This window comes from Microtus ochrogaster, unplaced genomic scaffold (assembly GCF_000317375.1).
Source record: "Microtus ochrogaster isolate Prairie Vole_2 unplaced genomic scaffold, MicOch1.0 UNK66, whole genome shotgun sequence".
In the NCBI taxonomy this organism is placed as follows: Eukaryota; Metazoa; Chordata; class Mammalia; order Rodentia; family Cricetidae; genus Microtus; species Microtus ochrogaster.
The window spans coordinates 1,992,941-2,003,455 of record NW_004949164.1 but is presented as its reverse complement, the minus strand read 5'-3'; the positions used below and the strand labels follow the sequence as shown (position 1 = coordinate 2,003,455).

Below are 10,515 nucleotides of genomic sequence, written 5' to 3'. Positions count from 1 at the left end.
GACTGTTGGACATAGGTTAGTGGAATATTATTCAGCAAATAAGAGAAATAAGTTACCAAACTACAAAAAGGGGGTGAGGGAGGTAAAATTAGTCACTCTGGAAAAGGTTGCATACAGTATAATTCCATCTATATAGCAAAAAAAAAACAAAAAACAAAAAAAAAACCCACAAAGATTAAGTAAAACTCACTGTCTGTTGGGGATTTGGGGGTCAGGTTGAGCAAAGGGTGTATGTGAAACATATAGTAGTTTATGTTTATGACACATACCAATCCCAAAGACTGTACAACATTGAGCAAGCCGTAATGTAAACTGTGGTATTAATAATAATTCACCATTACTGGCTTATCAATGATGACAGATGTGCCACAGGAAAACAAGATGTCAACAATAGGGAAACTGGGGGAAGAGAAGGAGAGATGGAGCATATTGAAATTATATTTGCCCTCCAAACTTTTTCTATAAATCTAAAATTGTCCTTGTCTCCCAAAGGCTGTTAATGTAGAAATATATAAATGTTAAAGGTGCTTCCCGTAAGGTCAGAAACCCAGGACTGGAAATTAGAAGCTGAGGGTCTGGTGATCATTTTAATTAAGTAGCAGTCATTTAGTTGACTGTGTTATACTGTTGGGTGGAAGACAGAATTTAAATATTTAGTTGAGAATTCCAAGTGAAGTAGCCGAGGGACCATCCCTCCCCCTGGGCACTGCTTAACTTTGTTTGTTTGAAATAGGGTTTCTTCTGTCCTGGAACTCACTCTATGCACTCGGTTGGCCTTTGAACTCGGATATCCTCCAGTTTCTGCCTCCGAAGTGCTGAGATTAAAGGCGTGCACCCCCACCACCCATCTGTCTATCATTCTTTAAAGCAATTGAGAGTATTATTTTTGTATTGGGCTTAAGTCTTTTTTGGTAAACAGCCTTTTAAAGCTTTCTGTAAATTATTAAAATCGGATGTTTGATTAAAAGCTCAGAACAAGAGCAGTACTTGTGATAATGAAGTCTGATTACACTTTATTTTTATTTAGACAAAATTATGTATGTACACCATATAGCCAGGTTGACCCCAAACTGACAATAGTCTCGTTTCAATAGCAGTGCGGGGACACAGGAATGAGCCACCACACTTGGCCTGACAGTACTTCTTTGTGAGGTCAGTTGGGATCTGGTGAGGAAAAGAAACGCTGTTAGGATTCCTCTTGGCACGCTCTCCGTTCCGAGACTGTAAAGAGATTCTAGCCTTTAGTATCTCCCGTACACGTTGGAGGATATTCTCTTTCTTTAGTGATCTGCAGTTCCTTACAAATTTGACAACCTGTTGCTTTTTCTTTCAATCTTAAGTCACTGCAGGTACCAGAATTTACCTTTATGGATTTCAAGGACGTATATGAACTCACGTAGTCGTGGCCGAGTGGTTAAGGCGATGGACTAGAAATCCATTGGGGTCTCCCCGCGCAGGTTCGAATCCTGCCGACTACGGGCTATTTTAAATCCGGATTTAATTTCAGCCAGGTTTCTCCATTGACCTCCACAGAGAGCCCACCTCTATCACTTTCACGTATTCAGCGACGGGTTCCCCATACTCGGTCTCTGTTAGGAGGGCACATTCAGCGGAGGCTTTTTTTCTCATCCGGGTCCAGTTCCCATTTCCAGTCTCACAACACACCTAGTTTGAAGCTTCAGGGACTTGACTGTTTGTGATTCCACAAGAATTAATGCAGGAACTGTCTTTCTCCTTTTTCTAGTTAAGGCTCTCAGCGCCAGCCATCCCATCACCCAGGCGCGGCTCCCTTAGCGTGAGTAGCGAACAAAAGTATACTAGGCGCGTGCGCCGAGTTGCGTGGTGTGTGGTAAATACCTAAAATACACACGTCGCACACGTGGGACTCTGGAACCTCAGAAACTTTCTGTACAGTCCCTGAGCAGCAGTTTTTATCTCTTCCTCGTTAGTATAGTGGTGAGTATCCCCGCCTGTCACGCGGGAGACCGGGGTTCGATTCCCCGACGGGGAGAGCATTATCAGCTTTTTATAAAATACGTCTGCCTTTGAAAAATTCAAGTCTCAGTTAATTACATTCCTTCTCTCTTTATTAGAATAAACTGTAGAAATCACAAGGATTTTGCTACTACGCACACACCATACATATAAACACCAACTCTACCAAGAAGATAGACAAATACAGTAACCAAGAAATCAGTATTGGACTAGGAAATTCCTTGCTTCTCCTGAGTTTATGTACTAATTAACAGAGCCAATGTCCACAATTTTGATATTCCTGTCAAAAAATGTGTAGCCTAATTAGAGGAAATATTAAACAAACTATGAAACAATCTACAAAATAGCTGGGTCAGCTGGGCGATGGTGGTGCATGCGCCACACATGATCCGGACCTTTTTCTCTCGATATGTTGATCATTGGGGGGACAACCGGTGAAATCTGAATAGTCTATTGATTATTATGTCATTGTTAATTCCTACTTGTGTTCATTGTTCAGTGGCGATATGACAATGTTATAAGGCAATGCATACATATAAAATGCATATGTATTAAAGGTTAAGTACCTTCAAACTACCACAAATAGTTCAGAAAAATATATACATGCCTCTCAGAGCATGAAAGAGAAAAATTAGTAATATGCTAAGTATGTTAACAGGGAATGTTGTGAAGGATATTCAGGACTTCTCTTCACTGAAACATTACTGTCTGAATTTTTACAAATGAGTTAAAACAAACCTTTATTATTAATTTTTAAAGTTCACTCCATGCTACAGTATGCATGTGGAAGCCAGAGGACAACTTGCAAGGGTGTGTTGTCCTCTGGGGATCGAACTCAGACTTTCAGGCTTGGGTGGCAGGTTCCCTTGCTCTCCAAGTTATCTTGCTAGCCCCTAAGAACTTTAAGCTGAGGGTGGTAGTGTACACCTTTAATGCCTTCAATCCGGGGCAGAGACAAGAGTATCTCTGCACGTTCCAAATCAGCCCAGTCTACATAGTACAAACTGCAAGGCAGCCAAGAATACAGTGTGAGAAAGAAACCAACTATACTACACGTAACAAGAAGCCTGGGCAGAGAAACCCTCCTGGGGAAATGACTGATAAACGAGCCACATAGTAGAGTCTTCGACAATGGTGTTGGCCAGCCTATACTTGGGGCAATGCTGACATTTGTAAATATTTGAGAAGAGCCCGCATTAGAAGAACATTCTCACCTCAGGGTCTGCACAGCATATAAATCGGCATGAACCATCCATTTCCTCCTACAAGCGAGTCCTCCTGGACTTCGGAGGTTAGCAATGCGAAACATTTTCCTAACACCCTTGCCGTTAGGATTCTAGGTATGACATACCTAGAGTTTCCCAACGCAGAAATAAGGTATTTCCTGTTGTGTTATTGCGTTCACAAGCATTGCCATGGACGTAGTGGGATTTTTCCAGAATGGAGGGGGACAAGGGCTGTTTGGCTAATTTCACAGCTAGAAGGTGTGGTGTGTCATCGGACACTGCTTCTCAAGGTATGGCAGCCCCAAAAGTTCTGCAACTTGCTAAGAAGTGTAAATTGCCATTGGAGCAATCTGTGTTTTCTTCTCTTCTGAATCTGCTGGGCACCCATCAGTCACAGGACCAAACTCTGTCCAAAGTTTTTCTACTTTCAATACACATCAAACCAGTATTTCTCTCAATCAACAAGAGAGTAAAGAGCAAGAGACAGTCCTTATGTCCCAAACTGGTCAGCTGACATCACTCAAACTTGTCAGTCCCGAGGTGTTTATTATGACCTGTGCTGCTTTAGGACGTTCTCTAAAATCTTATGTGCTTGTCAAGACTGTAGGTCACAGAAGTGAGGCATGCTGTGACTAATGGCTACTGCATCCATACTTAGTTAGCCTTAAATGTCACAATCAGATGCAACTACAAAGAGTGTCCTTGAGAGCAAATGTTTCATTTCAAGAGTGCTTAACTCTCGAGTTAGTGCTGGAAGTTTAGGGTCACACAAAACTTTGACTTAACCAGCAACTGCACCCAGGGTTCTTCTGTCTCAAAGAGTGAAATTAGTAGACCACAGAAGGGAGTGCTTAAAAAGCAGTGTTTATTATAGAAAGAAAACTGAAAAGACAAAGATTAAAGACCTATTGCAGGGATAGGCATGGTAGCACACGCCTTTCATTTTAGAACCTGGGAGGAGGAGGCAGTTTGAGGCCAGTCAGAGCTACCTTATGAGAGCATCTCAAAAACAAATACAATAAAACGAATGACCCCTTGCAGCAAGAGAAGCTTTGGAAAGCAAGACAAGCCCTGAAGAAAGTGGGGGAGAAATAAGTTGAGCTAATTGTCTACGGACTTTTTATAGGACTTGTGGCAGAAACTGGGCAAAGAATGAGGTCATTTCGATTAAGATTAGTTAATTCTCTGAGCGTATCACAAATTGAGGCAATGCAGGGCCCAAATGTCCTGTGCATGTCTCCAAGGCTCAAACAGGGAGGCAAGACATGTTCACCTGCTGTTCATTTAGGAGAGAAGTCACGTTTTATCTTTCACTTGTCAACGGTTAACCTTGATTGTCTGTTGGCAATGCACAGGCCAGCACTGCCAGCCCTACTGGCCTTGTAGGTGTTGTTTAGCTTAGCCCAGTTTTCTCAACCTTCCTAATGTTTCCCACTTTAATACACTTCTTCATGTTGTAGTGACACCTACCATAAAATTATTTTCTTTGCTACTTCATTGCTGTAATTTTGCTCCAATTAGGAATTGCAATGTAAATATCTGTTTTCTGATGGTCTTAGCCTACTCCTATGAAAGAGTCATTCGGCCTTCTTCCTAAGGGTCATGACCCACAGATGAGAACCATTGTCCTACTGACCGTTAGGCTATGCTCTGGGTTCTCATGTTTACATGATTAGCTTGCAATTTTACCGTGGAGCTGACTCCTATCACAGCTTCTGAAACATCGGTTACCTCACTTTTAGTTCCCCACGCCAGTACTCCAAGAGGCAGAAGCAGGAGGATCATCGTGAGTTCAAGGCCATCCTGGGCTATAGCGTCTGTCTTTAAAAGAGGATCGTTGGCAGAGGTGGTTAAAATAGGAGGGTGGGATGGGGGTGGGGGGGATACCCAGAAGGGGAAACACACCTGCATCTGACTAAAAAGTCAAACTGTGGTGTGCTCCTAAACCACACAGCAGGGAAAATGAGGAGGCTTCCTATGCCTTTTCTCACCCTTAGTCTGGAACACAAATCCACGGAAGCAATTCTTCGCAGGGCCCGCACAGGCCTTGTACTCCGACTGGTAGCAGAAAACCCTGCGACGATCTGGTTTCCTGTTTGAGTGTTCTAATATTAACCCGCGAGGCTCCTCCTCTCCAACTCAATGCCACCACAGCCTGCCCCTGCTAGATAGACGCTAGGTTTTAACAAATCATTTGCCACGAATCTGTATCAGCCGACTGCCCGACATCCTTGTAGTCGTGGCCGAGTGGTTAAGGCGATGGACTAGAAATCCATTGGGGTCTCCCCGCGCAGGTTCGAGTCCTGCCGACTACGAGTCCTTCCTTTGACTCCTTTGTGGTTAAAGGGTTTCTTTGGCTCCTTTGTTTGCGGTTTATGTTGATAAACTGGTTTTCTTATGTGTTTCCACGGTTCAAGGTACAGGCCTAATTTAGAATTAAGCTTGCATTTCCAGTTTGAGGTTTTGTGCAATTTTTGTTGTTGGATTTATTTTGAGAAAAAAAAAAATAAAGACCATCTTTTTCTCTGAGAGAAACGTCTCCTTTCCAGCCATTGAAATTCCTTCTTCAGTAACCCAGTGAAAGCGAGTCCTTAGGTTCCATCCCCTCAGCATAAAAAAGGAAAAGAGAAGGAAGAGGAAAAGATGCCACTTTACCTGCTTTGAGAGGACACAAGGATAGTTCAAAAAACTAAAGCCCCGTGAGATGCTCTCCTCAGTGCCATGCTTGCAATGACTCCACCCTAAGACGCCCTGCTTTTAAGTCTGGTCTAAGCACCAAATAAGCCAAAGTTATCTAACCAAGACAGCCAGTCAAGACTCAGGCTGAGCTAAGAGAAATGCCTCCCCCGCCGATGCTGCTTCTGTCACTGTATCCGACACCTCATCTGCGAATTGGACTATTCTTTCTAAGTTATAAGAGAAGATATAATAGTAAAACAAACAAACAAACAAAACAAAACAAAAAAACCAAAACAAACAAAAAACAAAAAAAAAAGATGGCCGAAATAGCTTGAGCTCACAGACATCGAGACCCGCCTCCCTGTGTCTTCCAAGTGCTGGGGTTGAAGATATGTGCCCCCCATACTCTGCAACACTTTTGTTTTTGTTTTTTAAATTTATTTATTTATTGAGGATTTCTGCCTCCTCCCCGCCACCGCCTTCCATTTCCCTCCCCCATCAAGTCCCCCTCCCTCATCAGCTTGAAGAGCCCTCAGGGTTCCCTGACCTGTGGGAAGTCCAAGGACCGCCCACTTCCATCCAGGTTTAGTAAGCTGAGCATTCAAACTGCCCATGCCCCTCTGCAACACTTTTTAAAAAGCAAATATTCAGGGCTGGAGAGAGGACCTGGATTCAGTTTTTCCAGAACTTTCCTTGGAACTGTAACTCCAGTTCCAGGGGAATCCAGGTCCTATTCTGAACAATGTGGATAACGGGCACTTGTACACACCTCCTTCCTGGCACACACACGCATACACTTAATTAAAAATAAAATCTTTAAAAGCAGATTTTCAAGTTTAATTCCAGCATTTAAGAGGTCGTAAAAAGACTGCTGTGAACTTTTAATCACTGAGTCATTTCTCCAGTCTCTATTATAGTTTTTTGAGAGTCTCACTAGGCAGCCCAGGCTGGCCTTGAACTCCAGATAATCCTCCTGCCTCAGTTTCAGGAATGCTGGGGTTAAACGTGTGAGCGCCAAGCCAGTCTCTGTTCAGGTGGCGTGGAGGTCATTGAGTCTTGGGACAGGGGGAGGGATTTAATCAAATTATCTTTTATCCTGAAAAGATGATCTTTTTTATCCTACAAAGGGTTTTTATTCCTTTATTCTAAAAAGTTTTTTTTATCCTAAAAAGAATTCTTATCCTAAAAGGGTTCTGTTTTAATCAAATCATCTTTTTTTTTAATTTTTTTTCAAATCATCTTTTATCCTAAAAAAAAACAAAAAAACAAAAAAAAAACTGTGTGCCATTAGAGAATCTGATTTTGTATTGACAATCGTTGAAAATAATTTTTGCTCCTTCATCTCTATCATGTAACAATAAAAAGGTTCAGGGCTGGAGAGATGGCTCAGTGGTTAAGAGCATTGTCTGCTCAATTCCCAGCAACCACATGGTGGCTCACAACTATCTGTAAAGAGGTCTGGCGCCCTCTTCTGGCTTTCAGGCAGACGGACAGAATATTGTAAACATAATAAATATTAAAAAAAAAAAAAAGGTTCAAAAATTTATGTTTGTGGCCAAGTGGTTAAGATGATGGTCATTAGGGTCTTCTAACGGCAAGTTTGATTCTGTACAGTACACTTTTTTACCAATTCAGGATAATTATAGCATCTGGAGTTACAGAGGACGAAAAAAAGTGTAAACGAAATCATTCGCGTCGAATTCTTCACCAAACTTATCCGGCATGTCGCTCAGGCTATGATTATACTTAACTTTGGTGTATTCTTTCCTAAATAGGTCAACGCTGATAAACAGGTGTAAGACTTCCTTAATTGTACCTAATGTAGACAAAAACGTGCGTCAGTCGTCTTCCTTGTTAGTATAGTGGTGAGTATCCCCGCCTGTCACGCGGGAGACCGGGGTTCGATTCCCCGACAAGGAGATCAAAGGCACATTTTTAAGAACAAAGCAGTCTTCCTGCCTTTTTAAAGCTACGTAAGAGGAATCTAGGTTTAAATAGTGCAGAGCTTAGCAAGCGCTTTGCAAGCTAAGAACAAGCAGACAGAACCAACAACAAATAAAGTTGCATTAATGGCCCATGTTCATTTTAGGCACCAAAACCTAAATGCAACCTTGTAGCCTACTGAGCTGCAAGTGTGCTTGCTCCATGACCTGACCAAGTTCTCTTAACACCTGAAGTCGCCAGCAAAGTGTTTGTAAATGATCATAAAACATAATGAGCAGAAAGAATAGCTTTCGGAGTGGAAAACAACTACCATAAAGCCACAGCCAACAATGTATGGCTCCTGCTCAGGGAAATTCACAGATTAGGGGGAGATAAACACATCCCAAGTGGAAATACTCAAGCAGTTACTTGATTAAAAACAAATGTGACTCTGCTTTGCACTAGGAATTCCAATAAGTGAAGTTCATAAATAAGTGTTTCAACTGGCCATCGGCATGGAAATAGATTAATCACATCAAAAACAAACCCAGGTACAATGCACACGGAATGAAGAAAAGTAGGACAGTAAAGCCTCTGAAAAACAACCTAGAGACTACTCTATGGACACTGTATATGCAACTTCCAATGCAGAAAGAAACCAGTCACTACATCCAGGCAAATACGATACCAACGCTTCATCAGCATTAGTAGTTTTTATCACTGTTAGACACCATGAGTGAGTGCAGAAGAGCCAGAGAATTGTTACACTGCATATGCCGAACAAAATGTCTATCCCGAGTATAGAACCAGAGATAGACAAGAGGACAGACAGACTGACCATGAAAAAGGAAAAGAGGCAAAATATTTCACTGGGTTTTCCAAAAGAGAATACCAAACAAACATAATAGGAAGCTCCCCTAGTCCCTGAACATTAAAACAGTTAAATGCCAGAAGAGAAAGTCAAAGCTTCCTCAGCGAGATATAGATACACAAACTTGCACTCAAACTTTTTCTAGTTCTTGCTGAATCTTTCTAGCTCTAGCCGCAATTCTCCTGCGTGCAGGATTACGGCGTGTGACACCACACCCTCCCTGAATATTAACTTTCCGTGTGTCTTAGCTTGTCAAGAGGTGACTGAGCCTTCCTAGGATCTGGAATCTCCCCGCCCCCTAAGAAATCGGCCACAAATCGAACTCGACGGAAATTAACTTTCACTCGTTCCTTTGACAGTACAAAGACTCCCGAGTCCTCAAAGGCAACTGCGCAGCGGCAGGTTCGAGGGTGACGCCATCCGTTCCCTGCTGGGTCCTCAGAGCTGTGGAAGAAGGCTGGGAACGTTGGAGATTGAGGACCCAGATCAACCTTATCGTATGCCCAGAGCGACTTTGGCTTCCACGTTGCAGGAATAGACGCTAGCACAACTGAGAAGGAAGGTGTTCTGCAGCGACGGATAGGAAAACCTAAAATGGAATATTAGATTAGATTCTTTTTACTGTAGCAATCCGAATTCGGCAATGGAACTATACCTCATCATTGAGCAGTCCAGAGTTCCTACATGTGGGGTTCCATGGTGTAATGGTTAGCACTCTGGACTCTGAATCCAGCGATCCGAGTTCAAATCTCGGTGGAACCTACTTTGTTTTTCCTTTGCAGAGCAGATTCTTTAAATCCTCCAAATAATCTAAACTCTAATCCTTATAGATTCACAACGGACTGCTTCTACCTGTTGTCCTCCACTGCTTCTACCCGTCCCCCACCCCCGCGCCCATGCACAATTAGAGGGTCTCATTAATTTTTAAAGTCAGCATTAGAAATAATCAGTTTCATTATATCATTTTTATACAGACGTTATTCTACTTTGTTCTTACTCATCCCTCTTCCTCATCCGTCCTGCCCTTTGCTTACCTCACCCGCCCCAAACCCTGCTTCTTCCATGTCATGTATTCTGTTACAGATTTCTTTTTCTGAGGGTCTCCCTTTCTGCTTTGATGACATAACACACACACACACACGTATGTATGTATGCACACTTAAAACTAGATTGTTTTATTGTTGTTCTGAGTCTGTTTGTTTCACTTAAATCTGCAGTTTCATCCATTTCCCTACAATAGGTATGACTTCATATTCATTTGTTATAGAAATTAAACTTCACAGTGCTTCTGCACCGCATTTTCTTTGTGCGTTCACCTGCTGGTGAACACATTATCTGGCTCCATCCTAAGAGACAGTCTGAGATGGCAGTCTTGGGCTGCCACGGCTGGCTAGCTGGTTTCATTTTCGCAGATCAACAAGATAAGGAGTCTGGTCCTGAACTAACCTCAAAGTCATCTTAGGAACAAGAGGTAGAAAACACTGGCTCTGAACGTTTTAGCTTCTGGTTAAACCTTGAAAGGGACAAAAACAACAAAAACAAACAAACAAAAAACTGGTGGTGGTATCCCAGTAATCCCCCAACTCAGGAGGCAGAGGGAGGCAGATTTCTGTGAGCTCGAGGCCAGCTTGGACTACAAGAGCTAGTTTAGGGACAGGCCCCAAAGTTACAGAGAGACCCTGTGTCGAAAGACAACAAACAGAAACAAACAAAAAAATCTTGCAATGGGCCGGGCGATGGTGGCGCACGCCTTTAATCCCAGCACTCGGGAGGCAGAGGCAGGCGGATCTCTGTGAGTTCGAGACCAGCCTGGTCTACAAG

At 42.6% G+C, this 10,515-nt stretch overlaps 5 non-coding genes across 5 annotated transcripts; all 5 read left to right on the top strand.

Annotated features, from left to right (window-relative positions):
* Positions 1–1,396: 1,396 nt before the first annotated feature.
* Positions 1,397–1,478, top strand: Trnas-aga. Its single transcript has one exon. It is a non-coding gene; the product is annotated as a tRNA-Ser (tRNA).
* A 461-nt stretch (positions 1,479–1,939) lies between these two features.
* On the top strand, positions 1,940–2,011 carry Trnad-guc. Its single transcript has one exon. It is a non-coding gene; the product is annotated as a tRNA-Asp (tRNA).
* A 3,443-nt stretch (positions 2,012–5,454) lies between these two features.
* Trnas-aga lies at positions 5,455–5,536 on the top strand. The gene has a single exon. It is a non-coding gene; the product is annotated as a tRNA-Ser (tRNA).
* A 2,212-nt stretch (positions 5,537–7,748) lies between these two features.
* Positions 7,749–7,820, top strand: Trnad-guc. Its single transcript has one exon. It is a non-coding gene; the product is annotated as a tRNA-Asp (tRNA).
* A 1,564-nt stretch (positions 7,821–9,384) lies between these two features.
* Positions 9,385–9,456, top strand: Trnaq-cug. Its single transcript has one exon. It is a non-coding gene; the product is annotated as a tRNA-Gln (tRNA).
* Positions 9,457–10,515: the final 1,059 nt, after the last annotated feature.